Below are 16,324 nucleotides of genomic sequence, written 5' to 3'. Positions count from 1 at the left end.
TTTTTAAAGTTCAATCTGAGATTCTTTATGAAAAGTTCCAGCACAGCCAATTTAAAAGTCTATGTGGTCAATTACCCAGACTTACTTTGCAAACAAATAAGTCTTAATTTGGCTATATTTGGTAGAAATGAGGGTATTTTAGAGAGAAAAAGATTGTTTCAGTGAATACAGAATTCTAGTTTTGTTAATTGATGTCTGTATTTACTAGCGAAGACTCACTTCCCAGATAACTCCTTGTTAAGTTTAGTCATTAAAAAGACACTGTTTCTGAAGTTTATCACAGTAATCTAACTTTGGAAGAAGATCAAGATGCATCATGACCTGCAACCAGGTTATGCATATTGGAAAAGACATCAGATAAAGGACTCTTTTGGGCCACTTCGGAAGGGACCTTATCAGACCTCTACAACTGAATGAACTGCAACTCCCATTTCTGACACCTGACTTAGACTAAGACCAGCACTACCAGACCAAGATGAGAATATTACATCAGAAGTAGACAGCTGACCCAAGATGACAGAGCAGGTCTGTATACTGATTACTTTGACAATTGCTCACGCTTTTGCAAATGAACCAAATGTACTTCTTGGGCTCAATCCCATGCAAGTTTCAAAAAAAAAATCAATCCAATTGCTGGGTTTGTGGCCAATTACCAGTACTCCCAGGTTGCCTTAGTGGATCTCTCCTCTCCAAAGTTCTAACTGGATGGTTCTTAGAAATTTTATTTCAAACGAAACTCTAGCACCATGCAAGCTAACATTGCCACCAATATCACTAAGTGATACCCTCTTACCTGGGCAATTAACGGTGCATGTTCTGAACCTGGCCATAATACTCCTTTTTTATTAGATGTTGAATATTGGGTAGCTCCTAACAGGACCCAATGGATTTACTGAACAAGTTTATGACCTTGGCTCTCCCCAGGTTGGTTAAGAAGATAAAAAATTGGTTTCCCTTGGGCTCAAGGTCACCTATGGCTACCGTGGAAACAGCCCGTGTCAATCTGTAATGTGAGTACTCTGGTTACTATCAGTTTTCCAAATGGCATGACCATTTAGCCATGATATTTGTTTACTCATCTTATGACCCATGAAGTGTCAGATTTCTGCTCTGAACAATCCTCTTCCTAGTTTAGGGGAAATACTAGGAAAATGGTTTTCTTCAGGAGGATTTTGGCTTAAATCTTTGCTAATGATATTGCTACTACTATCAATTTAGTTTGTGGAACTTATAAGTTGATACTTTCCTGCCTTTCATGCTGTGTCACCTACTCGTACTAAGATAATGTCTAAATGACTTGAAACTATAGATCACATCTGTAGTTCTATATAAAATAATGGACATACCCCACACACATGTGAGGAAAATTGGCTTAAGTCTTACTGGACAACTTAGAATTGAATGTCAGTCCTTGCCAAACATCCTGCTAGTACAACTCCCCCGAAAGGAGAGAATCGGGCCGTTAAGGCCAAGCATCAAGGGACAGGCAAGCAGCCACCCTTGTTTTGAGGGACCAAATATTTGATCACCTAACACTTTCTACTGGAAGGTTATTTCACAGTTTCCCCCCATTGATCATTAAAGTTCATATTTTATGGCAAGACAAGAAAAACTTAAACTTTTCCCTGCCCTTTGGTGGCCTCTCTCCCCACTACTATGCATTGTGTATCTGCATTATGCATGGGCCAAACCTTCCCCATTGGCAGAGATACCTGCTCAACCATAGAGAGCAACACTCTCCTAGCATCAGAAAGACAACTCCTTAAAAGATAGTATTCCCTCTTGATCTTGTAAGGGGCCAAGATGATGCTTAGATTTGGATTGTGTAAACTGTCAACAACACGTCATCTAAATGTATAGCCTTCTGTCTCAACAAACTTCTATAACTGTGCCTTTACTTCACTTCTCAGAGCTTTCTGAGATGCTCTTCCTGGGTTGTAATATCCAAATTTGGCTCGAATAACAGTTTCCATTCCTTAGGTTGACTGATTTTTGTCAACATCTCATAGTGGCTTGCTTCCTCACTTGTCAAAATGTTTCAAATACTACCTCCTCAGAGACGTTTCCTGACCCCAACTGTCCTACCTAGCATAGCAACACTATTCCCAACTCCTTAGTTTTACTTCTAGCATTTAATATTTGAAATTATATTATGCATATTTATGTTTTGTCACTTCACACTAAAATGAAAATTCCCTGAGGGCAGGAATGTTTTGTAGCTCATTTACTGCCATATCCTCAATGCTTGGTAACATACATGGCATAGCGCAGGAAGGAGTACTGTAACGGTTGATCGAGTGGAATGAATTCTCTTCTCAGAACTCGTGCAGGGCTTGTAGAAATCTTCTTGCATGTTCTTAATCTAGAACTGTAGTTATTTAATGCTTATTCATCCCGCAAGCCTGTATGCTCTCAGAGGACAGGAATTATGCCTTATTAATTTAGGGGTACACAGGAGGCATTCAAATAACGGCACTACCTCTAAAAATCCAGATATCAACTGTAAAACTTGTCTTTCCATACAGGGACTACTATCAGGATTTCATATGAATAATAGTATTATTCAGAAGGAGGAAAATACATCACATTTAATTTATAATGCACTCCTCTGCATGTAACGAGATACAGTAAATACAATTAGGTACTTATCTTTATTTTTAAAACAAAGCCATTTTCAAAATATAAAAAAATAGACCTCTTTTCAAAGAACCATTTAAATATGGCTTTGAGAGCCACAGTATTTTATTTATAAGAAATAGATGGTACTGCAAAAAGCATTCATAGATGTTTACGTAAATAAAAATGTTAGTATCCTTCTGGCACCCTTCTGGGGCAGGCCTTTATATTTATAGAAAAGTTACCGTAACTCAAAAGTAAAATCAATAATGGCCTTTAGTGTAATTTGTATTTAAACCTGAATTTGAGCAACCGATGTAGATTGGTAACTTATTTGGGATTTGGACCCACATATCTGAAATCTGAAGTAGAAAGCTAAAGCTTCTCATTTCCATACAGTTTGTCAACAAATGTACCCCAGTCATTCTAGTATCTATATAAGGTGATCTATTAGCAACACCAGTAAAGTGATTTATAGACAAATATGCTAAGTAAGGGCTGACACAGCTGGATCCTCGTTCAGATTTTATAAAAAGACACTAACTACCTATGCCAAAAAATAATAATGTGATCCAGGATTACATTTTAAATGATGAAAGAGCTTCTGGGAAAAAAAATTCGTGATGGAATGACAACAGATATCAGGTGCTTCTCAAATTAAGAGAAGTATATAACTGCATTCCAAATGAATTAAAACAAAAGCACATTTACAGTGGAGTTTTTTCCCCACCAAACTTTCCCGTTTCAAAAGTGGTCAGGATTTGGGCAACATCTTTCCCAGCAAACACTTGAAACAGCAATGACATCTTTTAAGAAGGTTTTTTTTTGCTATTGCACAGAGGTTGATTTTTTTTTTTTGCGGTACGCGGGCCTCTCATTGTTGTGGCCTCTCCCGTTGCGGAGCACAGGCTCCGGACGCGCAGGCTCAGCGGCCATGGCTCACGGGCCCAGCCGCTCCGCGGCATGTGGGATCTTCCCAGACCAGGGCACGAACATGTGTCCCCTGCATCGGCAGGCGGACTCTCAACCACTGCGCCACCAGGGAAACCCACAGAGGTTGATTTTAAAGACAATACAGACAAACGAGTTCAGAAAAAGGAGCGGTCTTCAAATCCATTCAGCAAATGCTGCAAGTCAGCTTCTACTTGGACAATGAAATGGAGAAAATCTGTGAAACTCTCCATTTGGTGTCAGTTTTACTGTTGTGTTGCTGGCAACCATTTCAGGTAGAGGAAGCCAAGTCCCATACGTATGGGGAAAGCAAAAGCAGAAAAACATTGTGAAGGCTTAGCAGTTCTGTGACTTCCAATGTTTATAGACCGAGTTCAATTATGAGCCATGTTGCTGTGCAGTATTCTTCTGAGTTTCATGTCTCAAATACAAAGGAGCACATGGCTGCCTTGGGCAGATGTACTGGAATTATCTTCTTTTAGTTTACTTTTTCTTTTCTCTAAGGCCAAGTAAAAAATGTGAGATATTTTCATATACCACAAAGGTAATAGAGCAGGCTGGAGTCACTCTAATCAAATTGGGGGCAATTCCTTTGTAAAATCCACCGATGCCTTCTTTCCTTTAGAGAGAGAAAAAAAGATATATACATATATATACATATATACACATATATACTTAATTTCCTACAGAGCTAGCCTGAAGATAAAATCATAACCATCTTTCAAATGCCTTTAAATGTGTGAACGTGTAGGAGTATTAGCTGATCTAATGTAGGCATTAAACATCTCATAACTAATAAAAATGCTAGACAACACTAAACATAGCACACAAAAATAAAACTTTATTTTCTTAATGCCTAGAATTGGAATAAAGCCTTGAAACTTTTCACTTACATTCTCAATATATATATTTACTAAAGTGAACTGAATTTAAATGTTTAAATACTCTGTCCTGGCCTTTTAGAATTAAAAAGAAACGTGAGGATGTATACCTATAACAATTTAAACATTCCCACACTGAAGACATGCATGTCTTCCATACATGGAAACAAGTGTTTGCAGAAGTTCTGCTACCAGTAGCAGATGTGGGGCCTTTTTTTCTTTTCTTTTTTTAAATTGGAGTATAATTGCTTTACAATGTTGTGTTAGTTTCTGCTATGCAATGAAGTGAATCAGCTATATGCATACATATACCCCTCACTCTTGGACCTCCCAACCCCCATCCCACCCATCTATGTCAACACAGAGCAAGGAGCTGAGCTCCGTGAGCTATGCAGCAGGGTCCCATGAGCTAGCTATTTTACACATGGTAGTGTATTTATGTCAAACCTAATTTCCCAATTCATTCCATCCTCCCCTTCCCCCCGCCAACATGTCCACACGTCTGTTCTCTACATCTGTGTCTCTATTCCTGCCCTGGAAATAGGTTCATCTATGATTCCACATGCACGCATTAATATATGATATCGGGTTTTCTCTGACTTACTTCACTCCGTATGACAGACTCTAGGTCCATCCACATCTCTACAAATGACCCAATTTTGTTCCTTTTTATGGCTGAGTAATATTCCATAGTATATATGTACCACATCTTCTTTATCCATTCATCTGTCCATGGACATTTAGGTTTTTTCCATGTCCTGGTTATTTACAAATAGTGCTACAATGAACATTGGGTTACATGTGCCTTTTTGCATTGTGGTTTTCTCAGGGTATATGCCCAGTAGTAGAATTGCTGGGTCATAGGGTAGTTCTATTTTTAGTTTTTAAAGGAACCTCCAGACTTTTCTTCACAGTGGCTGTATCAATTCACATTCCCACCAACAGTGCAAGAGGGGTCCCTTTTCTCCACACCCTCTCCAGCATTTATTGTTTGCAGATTTTTTGATGATGGCCATTCTGACTGGTGTGAGGTGATACCTCATTGTAGTTTTGATTTGCATTTCTCTAATAATTAGTGATGTTGAGCAGCTTTTCATGTGCCTCTTGGCCATTTGTATGTCTCCTTTGGTGAAATGTCTATTTAGGTCTTCTGCCCATTTTTTGATTGGTTTTTTTGTTTTTTGATATTGAGCTGCATGAGCTGTTTGTATATTTTGGAGACTAATCCTCTGTTAGTTGTTTCGTTGGCAAATATTTTCTCCCATTCTGAGGGTTGTCTTTTCGTCTTGCTTATGGTTTCCTTTGCTGTGCAAAAGTTTGAAGTATCATTAGCTCCCATTTGCTTATTTTGTTTCTATTTTCATTACTCTAGGTGGTGGGTCATAAAAGATCTTGCTGTGATTTATGTCAAAAAGTGTTTTTCCTATGTTTTCCTCTAAGAGTTCTATAATGTCTGGCCTTACATTTAGGTCTTTAATCCATTTTGAGTTTATTTTTGTGTATGGTGTTAAGGAGTGTTCTAATTTTATTCTTCTACATGTGGCTGTCCAGTTTTCCCAGCACCACTTATTGAAGAGGCTGTCTTTTCTCCACTGTATATTCTTGCCTCCTTTGTCATAGATTAGGTGACCACAGGTGCATGGGTTTATCTCTGGGCTTTCTATCCTGTTCCATTGATCTATCTTTCTGTTTTTGTGCCAGTACCATACTGTCTTGATTACTGTAGCTTTGTAGTATAGTCTGAAGTCAGGGAGCCTGATTGCTCCAGCTCTGTTTTTCGTTCTCAAGATTGCTTTGGCTATTAGGGGTCTTTTGTGTTTCTATACAAACTGTAAAACTTTTGTTTCTAATTCTGTGAAAAAAAATGCCATTGGTAGTTTGATAGGGATTGCACTGAATCTGTAGATTGCTTTGGGTAGTATAGTCATTTTCACAATGTTGATTCTTCCAATCCAAGAACATGGTATATCTCCCCATCTGTTTGTATCATCTTTGATTTCTTTCATTAGTGTCTTTTTTTTGTTTTGTTTTTAAGACTGTTTGGAATTTATTCTCTTAAATAAGAAAGGTAACATTTGTTAAAAAAAAATTAAAAGTACAACACCTTACTTTCACAGTAATGGAAAAACAAAGTTACGCAATTAAATAAAAACTCACAAAGAAACACAACAAAACTCACAACAGCACAGGTTAAAAACAAAGGCAAACACAAGGCTTCATGGCAGGAAGCCTGGAGGTGGACAGGCGCACCGTTCTGGCACAGCTCTGGCCTCTGTACCACGCCTGGGGACCCACCTGCCGCCCTCTACCCCAAGCTTAACGGACCAGGAAAAGTGGGGTGCAGAATCCCTTAATTCACTGGTCACGCCTTCAAGTCCATGCTGAGGCCCCTTTCTGGAGGCACTAAGGAGTCCACTGTCCTACAGACATACTAAACACCAAGAGACACCAGGGAGTTGTGGTAACAGACCTGGGGTGGGGGGAAGGGGCAAACACAGGCCTGAAAGCAAAGCGGTCCCCTGGGGTTCCTGAGCAAGAGCCCTGCTCCCCTGGTTTGTCTAAGTCGCCTTTCTGGGGTTGGGAGTGTGCACTGCTCACTTCCTGAGACACTTGTCCCCGCGGTCCCCACCTCCCCCAGGGTGCGTGGCTACTCTGCTCTCCCCAAACCCCGACCGGAACACTAAGCCAGGTCAGTGGCACAGTCCCTAACGTAAGCCAGAACGAAGGAACAAGAAGCTTGGGAAAAACCTTCCCTAGTATTGTTATTATTATTTAGGGCACAATACATAAACGTGTACTTGTATATATGAAACTAAACCAGAGCAAACATATGTGTGTATATATATAAATGTTCATACAACACCATCTACTTTGACTCTTGGGGTAGGGTTGGGGAGGGAAGCTGGATTCGGATTCTCTTTGCTTTTCTAATAGGCTTTCCAGAAATGCCTATAAGAGAAGAGGGCTTGGGAAGCAGTGGGAAGATCTCATAACTTCCTCCTGATGGCAGGAACCCAGGATCGTACCGCGTGGCTATTCTAGCTGGTGTGGGAAATGCCTGCATTTCCTAATGGCTCATTCAGCATCCAAACCATGGAACCCAAAGGTGACCATGCAAGTGACCACGGGCATGCACCAACCACAGCGAGGCAGCCTTTTATGCTAAGATCCTCTTTCCATGAGACGACAGACAACGAAGCCTTTCTCCCGTCCCATGTCTGTGACCTGTACTGGAAGCAATGCTTTTCTGTTCCCTATGATACCCCAAGCCGGTACACTTCAGTTTTGGTTACCCGCTATGTAAGATGTAAAGGGGATTCCTCTGGATGAAAAGAGGATCTAAAAACCTTCAACCGAGGGTCTTGTATTCAACGAGAAAACATCCCACTGGGGGTTTTCTTTCTCTGTCTGTTGTTATCCAAATGTTTCCTCAGGTCGGGGAAGGTACGATGAGGCCAGGGTAAGAAAATCTGTGCCAGGTCCACTGACCTGCAGCAGAAATATAAGAAGCTTTTGAAACAAAGCATTTACTGATTTTGAGAACAGAAAAGAGGGTTTCTATATTAAAAGATGCTAAACCAGGCAGCAGCTGGAGGCCAGGTTGCCAGAGACAGATGATGCTGGACTAGATTCTAACTCGCGGGTTGTGTTGTTGGCAACAGCAGTCATTTTGGTGTAAGACGAGAAGAACATAAGGGAAAAGAGGGAAATGCCCACCGGTGTCTTAGTTTTCTGAGTTCAGGTCTTTTTGTCTCCTTAGGTAGGTTAATTCCTAGGTATTTTATTCTTTTCGTTGCAATGGTAAATGCGACTGTTTCCTTAATTTCTCTTTCTGATCTTTTGTTGTTAGTGTATAGGAATTCAAGAGATTTCTGTGCATTAATTTTGTATCCTGCAACCTTACCAAATTTATTGATTAGTTCTAGTAGTTTTCTGGTGGCGTCTTTAGGATTATCTATGTATAGTATCATGTCATCTGCAAACAATGACAATTTCACTTCTTTTTCAATTTGTGTTCCTTTTCTTTCTTTTTCTTCTCTGATTCCGTGGCTAGGACTTCCAATACTATGTTGAATAATAGTGGTGAGAGTGCATATCCTTGTCCTCTTCCTGATTGTAGAGGAAATGCTTTGTTTTTTACCACTGAGAATGATGTCTGCTGTGGGTTTGTTGTATATGGCCTTTATTATGTTGAGGTAGGTTCCCTCCATGCCCACTTTCCGGAGAGTTTTTAAATCATAAATGGTGTTGAATTTTGTCAGAAGCTTTTTCTGCATCTGTTGAGATGGTCATGTGGTTTCTACCCTTTAATCTGTTCATATGGTGTATCACAATGACTTGCTGATACTGAAAAATCCTTGCATCCCTGGGGTAAATCCCACTTGATTATGGTGTATGATCCTGTTAATGTACTGTTGGATTTGAATTGCTAGTATTTTGTTGAGGATTTCTGCATCTATGTTCATCAGTGATACTGGTCTGTAATTTTCTTTCTTTGTGATATCTTTGTCTGGTTTTGGGATCAGGGTGATGGTGGCCTCATTGAACGAGTTTGGGAGTGTTCCTCCCTCTGCAGTTTTTTGGAAGAGTTTGAGAAGGAGAGGTGTTAGCTCTTCTCTAAGTGTTTGATAGAATTTGCCTGTGAAGCCATCTGGTCCTGGACTTTTGTTTGCTGGAAGATTTTTAATCACAGTTTCAATTTCAGTGCTTGTGATTGGTCTGTTCATATTTTCTATTTCTTCCTGGTTCAGTCTCAGAACGTTGTGCATTTCTAAGAATTTGTCCATTTCTTCCAGGGTGTCCATTTTATTGTCATAGAGTTGCTTGTAGTAATCTCTCTTGATCCTTTCTATTTCTGCAGTGTCAGTTGTTACTTCTCCTTTTTCATTTCTAATTCTATTGATTTGAGTCTTCTCCCGTTTTTTCTTGATGAGTCTGGCTAAAGGTTTATCAATTTTGTTTATCTTTTCAAAGAACCAGATTTTAGTTTTATTGATCTTTGCTATGGTTTGCTACATTCCTTTTTCATTTGTTTCTGCTCTGATCTTTATGATTTCTTTCCTTCTACTAACTGGGTTTTCTTTGTTCTTCTTTTTCTAGTTGCTTTGGGCATAAGGTTAGATTGAGATTTTTCTTATTTCTTGAGGTGATACTGAATTGCTATAAACTTCTCTCTTAGAACTGCTTTTGCTGTGTCCCGCAGGTTTTGGGTCATCATGTAAGAAGTACAGGTGTAAGACTGATAAAGTTAAGTAAATCCTGGGCTTGACTTGGAAGTGTCAGTATGAGCTCATAAGTTACTTTATCTTAAATAAAGCTATAAAACAATTAACAGCAGAATCTCCTAGCTTTGTTTACTGAAAAGACCTAGAAATAATGACCAAACTAGTAATGACTGGATTGTGATCTCTATATACCATTTCCTACTAAAAGGAACTAAGGCTCCTTGAAGAAATGGGTGATTTCACCTCTGGGGCAGGAAATGTACAAGATGAGCCTGGAACATCTTGGCAACTCTGAAAGACAGCTCAACAGGATCCAAGAGCCAATGTGGATTGGTTCTCACTGGCAGAGATGATACGATTTAAGCATCAATGAAGATAACAACTGGAATGGTTTGAAACACATCAGGTATGTTTAAATGCATGAGTTCATAATGATATTAAAATAAAATTCATTGATCAACTTAGAGGATGCCAAGAAATCAACTTGTTACTTTGAAATTTGGGGAAAAAAAACAAAGCGTTTGTTCTGCTTTCTCTACATGAACTGTATTTCTGGGTAACCAACTTGTTGATGAAGGAAAATTTCTCTATAGAATGTGTGTGTGTGTGTGTGTGTGTGTGTGTGTGTGTGTGTGTATTTTATAGCAATATATATTGGTATAGATAACAAATGAAGAAAGTGATAGGATATCCCTCTTTTCAACCCTGCATGATTTTAGGGCTCTAGCAATGACCATCAATGACCGATAACATTCCAGCATGAGAAGAAGACTATGTGCCCCCTAAGGAAAGCACATAACACTCCCCAAAAAGTTGTTTTGCAAGAAAGAATCAAACCTGGATCTGGGAGATTTAGGGGTAAGATGGCGGAAGAGTAAGACGTGGAGATCACCTTCCTCCCCACAGATAGACCAGAACTACATCTACACGTGGAACAGCTCCTACAGAACACCTACTGAATGCTGGCAGAAGACCTCAGACCTACCAAAAGGCAAGAAACTCCCCACGTACCTGGGTAGGGCAAAAGAAAAAAGAATAAACAGAGACAAAAGGATAGGGACGGGAGGGAGTGGGAGGGAGCTGTGAAGGAGGAAAGGTTTCCACACACTAGGAAGCCCCTTCGCCGGCAGAGACTGCTGGTGGCGGAGGGGAAAGCTTCGGAGCCATGGAGGAGAGTGCAGCCACAGGGATGCAGAGGGCAAAGCGGAGAGATTCCCGCACAGAGGATCAGGGCTGACCGGCACTCACCAGCCCGAGAGACTTGTCTGCTCACCCGCCGGGCCAGGCGGGGCTGGGAGTTGAGGCTCAGGCTTCCGTCAGAGCGCAGGGAGAGGACTGGGGTTGGCAGCGTGAACACAGCCTGAAGGGCCTAGTGCACCACGGCTAGCCCGGAAGGAGTCTGGGGAAAAGTGTGGAGTTGCCGAAGAGGCAAGAGACTTTTTCTTCCCTCTTTGTTTCCTGGTGCGCGAGGAGAGGGGATTCAGAGCGCCCCTTAAAGGAGCTCCAGAGACGGGTGCGAGCCGCGGCTAAAAGCGCGGACCCCAGAGATAGACATGAGATGCTAAGGCTGCTGCTGCAGCCACCAAGAAGCCTGTGTGCAAGCACAAGTCACTCTCCACAGCTCCCTTCCGGGGAGCCTGTGCAGCCCGCCACTGCCAGGTTCCCGGGATCTAGGGACACCTTCCCCGGGAGAACGCACGGCGTGCCTCAAGCTGGTGCAATGTCACGCTGGCCTCTGCCGCCGCAGGCTCGCCCCCCCATCCGCACCCCTCCCTCCCCACGGCCTGAGTGAGCCAGAGCCCCCGAATCAGCGGCTCCTTTAACCCCGTCCTGGCTGAGCGAAGAACAGACGCCCTCCAGCGACCTACACGCAGAGGCGGGGTCAAATCCAAAGCTGAACCCCTGGAGCTGTGCAAACAAAGAAGTGAAAGGGAAATCTCTCCCAGCAGCCTCAGAAGCAGCGGATTAAAGCTCCACAATCAACTTGATGTACCTGCATCTGTGGAATATCTGAATAGACAACGAATCATCCCAAATTGAGGAGGTGGACTTTGAGAGCAAGATTTATGATTGTTTCCCCTTTTCCTCTTTTTGTGAGTGTGTATGTGTATGCTTCTGTGTGAGATTTTGTCTGTATAGCTTTGCTTCCACCATTTGTCCTAGGGTTCTATCCGTCCAGTTTTTTTTCTTTAATTTGTTTTTCTTAATAATTATTTTTTATTTTAATAACTTTATTTTATCTTACTTTACTTTATCTTCTTTCTTTTTTTCCTTCCTTCCCTCCCTCCTTCCTTCCTTCCTTCCTCCCTCCCTCCTTTCTTTCTTTCCTTTCTTTCTTTCTTTCTTTCTTTCTTTCTACGTCTACTAATTCTTTCTTTCTACTTTTTCTCCCTTTTATTCTGAGCCGTGTTAATGAAAGGCTCTTGGTGCTGCAGCCAGGAGTCAGTGCTGTGCCTCTGAGGTGGGAGAGCCAACTTCAGCACACCGGTCCACAAGAGACCTCCCAGCTCCACATAATATCAAACGGTGAAAATCTCCCAGAGATTTCCATCTCAACACCAGCACCCAGCTTCACTCAACGACCAGCAAGCTACAGTGCTGGACACCCTATGCCAAACAACTAGCAAGACAGGAACACAACCCCACCCATTAGCAGAGAGGCTGCCTAAAATCAAAATAAGTCCCAGACACTCCAAAACACACCACCAGACGTGGACCTGCCCACCAGAAAGACAAGATCCAGCCTCATCCACCAGAACACAGGCACTAGTCCCCTCCACCAGGAAGCCCACACAACCCACTGAACCAACTTTAGCCACTGGGGACACACACCAAAAACAACGGGAACTACGAACCGGCAGCCTGCAAAAAGGAGACCCCAAACACAATAAGATAAGCAAAATGAGAAGACAGAAAAACACACAGCAGATGAAGGAGCAAGATAAAAACCCACCAGACCTAACAAATGAAGAGGAAATAGGCAGTCTACCGGAAAAAGAATTCAGAATAATGATAGTAAAGATGACCCAAAATCTTGGAAATAGAATAGACAAAATGCAAGAAACATTTAGCGAGGACCTAGAAGAACTAAAGATAAAACAAACAACGAAGAACAACACAATAAATGAAATTAAAAGTACTCTAGATGGGATCAATAGCAGAATAACTGAGGCAGAAGAACGGATAAGTGACCTGGAAGATAAAATAGTGGAAATAACTACTGCAGAGCAGAATAAAGAAAGAAGAATGAAAAGAACTGAGGACAGTCTCAGAGACCTCTGGGACAACATTAAATGCACCAATATTTGAATTATAGGGGTCCCAGAAGAAGAAGAGGAAAAGAAAGGGACTGAGAAAATATTAGAAGAGATTATAGTTGAAAACTTCCCTAATATGGGAAAGGAAATAGTTAATCAAGTCCAAGAAGCACAGAGAGTCCCATACAGGATAAATCCAAGGAGAAATACGCCAAGACACGTATTAATCAAACTGTTAAAAATTAAATACAAAGAAAACATATTAAAAGCAGCAAGGGAAAAACAACAAATAACACACATGGGAATCCCCATAAGGTTAACAGCTGATCTTTCAGCACTCTGCAAGCCAGAAGGGAGTGGCAGGACATAGTTAAAGTAATGAAGGGGAAAAAGCTACAACCAAGATTACTCTACCCAGCAAGGGTCTCATTCAGATTTGACAGAGAAATTGAAACCTTACAGACAAGCAAAAGTTGACAGAGTTCAGCACCACCAAACCAGCTTTACGACAAATGCTAAAGGAACTTCTCTAGGCAAGAAACACAAGAGAAGGAAAAGACCTACAATAACGAACACAAAACAGTTAAGAAAATGGTAATAGGAACATACATACATATCGATAATTACCTTAAATGTAAATGGACTAAATGCTCCCACCAAAAGACACAGATTGGCTGAATGGATACAAAAACAAGACCCATATATATGCTGTCTACAAGAAACCCACTTCAGACCTAGAGACACATACAGACTGAAAGTAAGGGGATGGAAAAAGATATTCCATGCAAATGGAAACCAAAAGAAAGCTGGAGTAGCAATTCTCATATCAGACAAAATAGACTTTAAAATAAAGACTATTAGGAGAGAAAAAGAAAGACACTACATAATGATCAAGGGACCGATCCAAGAAGAAGATATAACAATTGTAAATATTTATGCACCCAACATAGGAGCAACTCAATACATAAGGCAAATATTAACAGCCATAAAAGGGGAAATCAACAGTAACACATTCATAGTAGGGGACTTTAACACCCCACTTTCACCAATGGACAGATGATCCAAAATGAAAATAAATAAGGAAATACAAGCTTTAAATGATACATTAAACAAGAGGGACTTAATTGATATAAGACATTCCATCCAAAAACAACAGAATACACATTCTTTTCAAGTGCTCATGGAACATTCTCCAGGATAGATCATATCTTGGGTCACAAATCAAGCCTTGGTAAATTTAAGAAAATTGAAATCATATCAAGTATCTTTTCCGACCACAACGCTATGAGACTAGATATCAATTACAGGAAAAGATCTGAAAAAATACGAACACATGGAAGCTAAACAATACACTACTTAATAACGAAGTGGTCACTGAAGAAATCAAAGAGGAAATAAAAAAATACCTAGAAACAAATGACAATGGAGACACGACGACCCAAAACCTATGGGATGCAGCAAAAGCAGTTCTAAGAGGGAAGTTTATAGCAATACAATCCTACCTTAAGAAACAGGAAACATCTTGAATAAACAACCTAACCTTGCACCTAAAGCAATTAGAGAAAGAAGAACAAAAAAGACCCCCAAAGTTAGCAGAAGGAAAGAAATCATTAAAATCAGATCAGAAATAAATGAAAAAGAAATGAAAGAAACGAAAGCAAAGATCAATAAAACTTAAAACTGGTTCATTGAGAAGATAAACAAAATTGATAAACCATTAGCCAGACTCATCAAGAAAAAAAGAGAGAAGACTCAAATCAATAGAATTAGAAATGAAAAAGGAGAAGTAACAACTGACACTGCAGAAATACAAAAGATCATGAGAGATTACTACAAGCAACTCTCTGCCAATAAAATGGACAACCTGGAAGAAATGGACAAATTCTTAGAAATGCACAACCTGCCAAGACTGAATCAGGAAGAAATAGAAAATATGAACAGACCAATCACAAGAACTAAAATTGAAACTGTGATTCAAAATCTTCCAACAAACAAAAGCCCAGGACCAGATGGTTTCACAGGTGAATTCTATCAAACATTTAGAGAGGAGCTAACACCTCTCCTTCTCAAACTCTTCCAAAATAAAGCAGAGGCAGGAACACTCCCAAACTTATTCTACGAGGCCACCATCACCTTGATACCAAAACCAGAAAGACAAGGATGTCACAAAGAAAGAAAACTACAGGCCAATATCACTGATGAACATAGATGCAAAAATCCTCAACAAAATACTAGCAAACAGAATCCAACAGCACATTAAAAGGATCATACACCATGATCAAGTGGGGTTTATTCCAGGAATGCAAGGATTCTTCAATATATGCAAATCAATCCACGTGATACACCATATTAACAAATTAAAGGAGAAAAACCATATGATCATCTCAATAGATGCAGAGAAAGCTTTTGACAAAATTCAACACCCATTTATGATAAAAACCCTCCAGAAAGTAGGCATAGAGAGAACTTTCCTCAACATAATAAAGGCCATATATGACAAACCGACAGCCAACATTGTCCTCAATGGTGAAAAACTGAAAGCATTTCCACTAAGATCAGGAACAAGACAAGGTTGCCCACTCTCACCAGTCTTATTCAACATAGTTTTGGAAGTTTTAGCCACAGCAATCAGAGAAGAAAAGGAAATAAAAGAAATCCAAATTGGAAAAGAAGTAAAGCTGTCACTGTTTGCAGATGACATGATACTATACATAGAGAATCCTAAAGATGCTACCATAAAACTACTAGAGCTAATCAATGAATTTGGTAAAGGTGCAAGATACAAAATTAATGCACAGAAATCTCTTGCATTCCTATACACTAATGATGAAAAATCTGAAAGAGAAGTTAAAGAAACACTCCCATTTACCATTGCAACAAAAAAAATAAAATAACTAGGAATAAACCTACCTAAGTAGACAAAGGACCTGTATGCAGAAAACTATCTATTATATTAACTCTTTTCGGTGTTTGGACTTTAATTGGATGCTTGAGGTAGTTCGGGACATTTAAACATTGATAGATATTTGATATAAAATGATTTGGGGTTGTGGTGTGAAGTAGTATTGTGGTTATTTCAAAATAGCACTTATATTTTAGAGATACGGAAATATTCAAGATAAAGTGATAATGATGTCTGGAATTTGCTTCAGAGTAACCTGGAAAGGAAAAGTGGGTGAGAGGGGGTCTAGATGAAATAATGTTGAAGATAGGTAGAAGTTAACCAAGATGGGTAAAACTTGTGACACATGGGGACTGGGATGAAGGACATATTGAGTGGAGACCAGAACATTAGTTAAGACCTCTTTGAATTGGCACAGACCGTGAAGGTATTTGTGTCCCATGTGAATGCCCACCAAAGGCCATCAACTGCACAGGAGGTTCTTAATGATGA

At 40.2% G+C, this 16,324-nt stretch overlaps 1 long non-coding RNA gene across 1 annotated transcript; it reads left to right on the top strand.

Annotated features, from left to right (window-relative positions):
• Nucleotides 1-927: 927 nt before the first annotated feature.
• LOC125960802 (uncharacterized) lies at nucleotides 928-10,455 on the top strand. Its single transcript, XR_007470824.1, has 3 exons — nucleotides 928-1,010; nucleotides 9,882-10,079; nucleotides 10,393-10,455. It is a non-coding gene; the product is annotated as an uncharacterized LOC125960802 (long non-coding RNA).
• Nucleotides 10,456-16,324: the final 5,869 nt, after the last annotated feature.

Source organism: Orcinus orca, chromosome 13 (genome assembly GCF_937001465.1).
Source record: "Orcinus orca chromosome 13, mOrcOrc1.1, whole genome shotgun sequence".
NCBI lineage: Eukaryota > Metazoa > Chordata > Mammalia > Artiodactyla > Delphinidae > Orcinus > Orcinus orca.
This window is presented reverse-complemented; position numbering and strand designations above follow the sequence as displayed.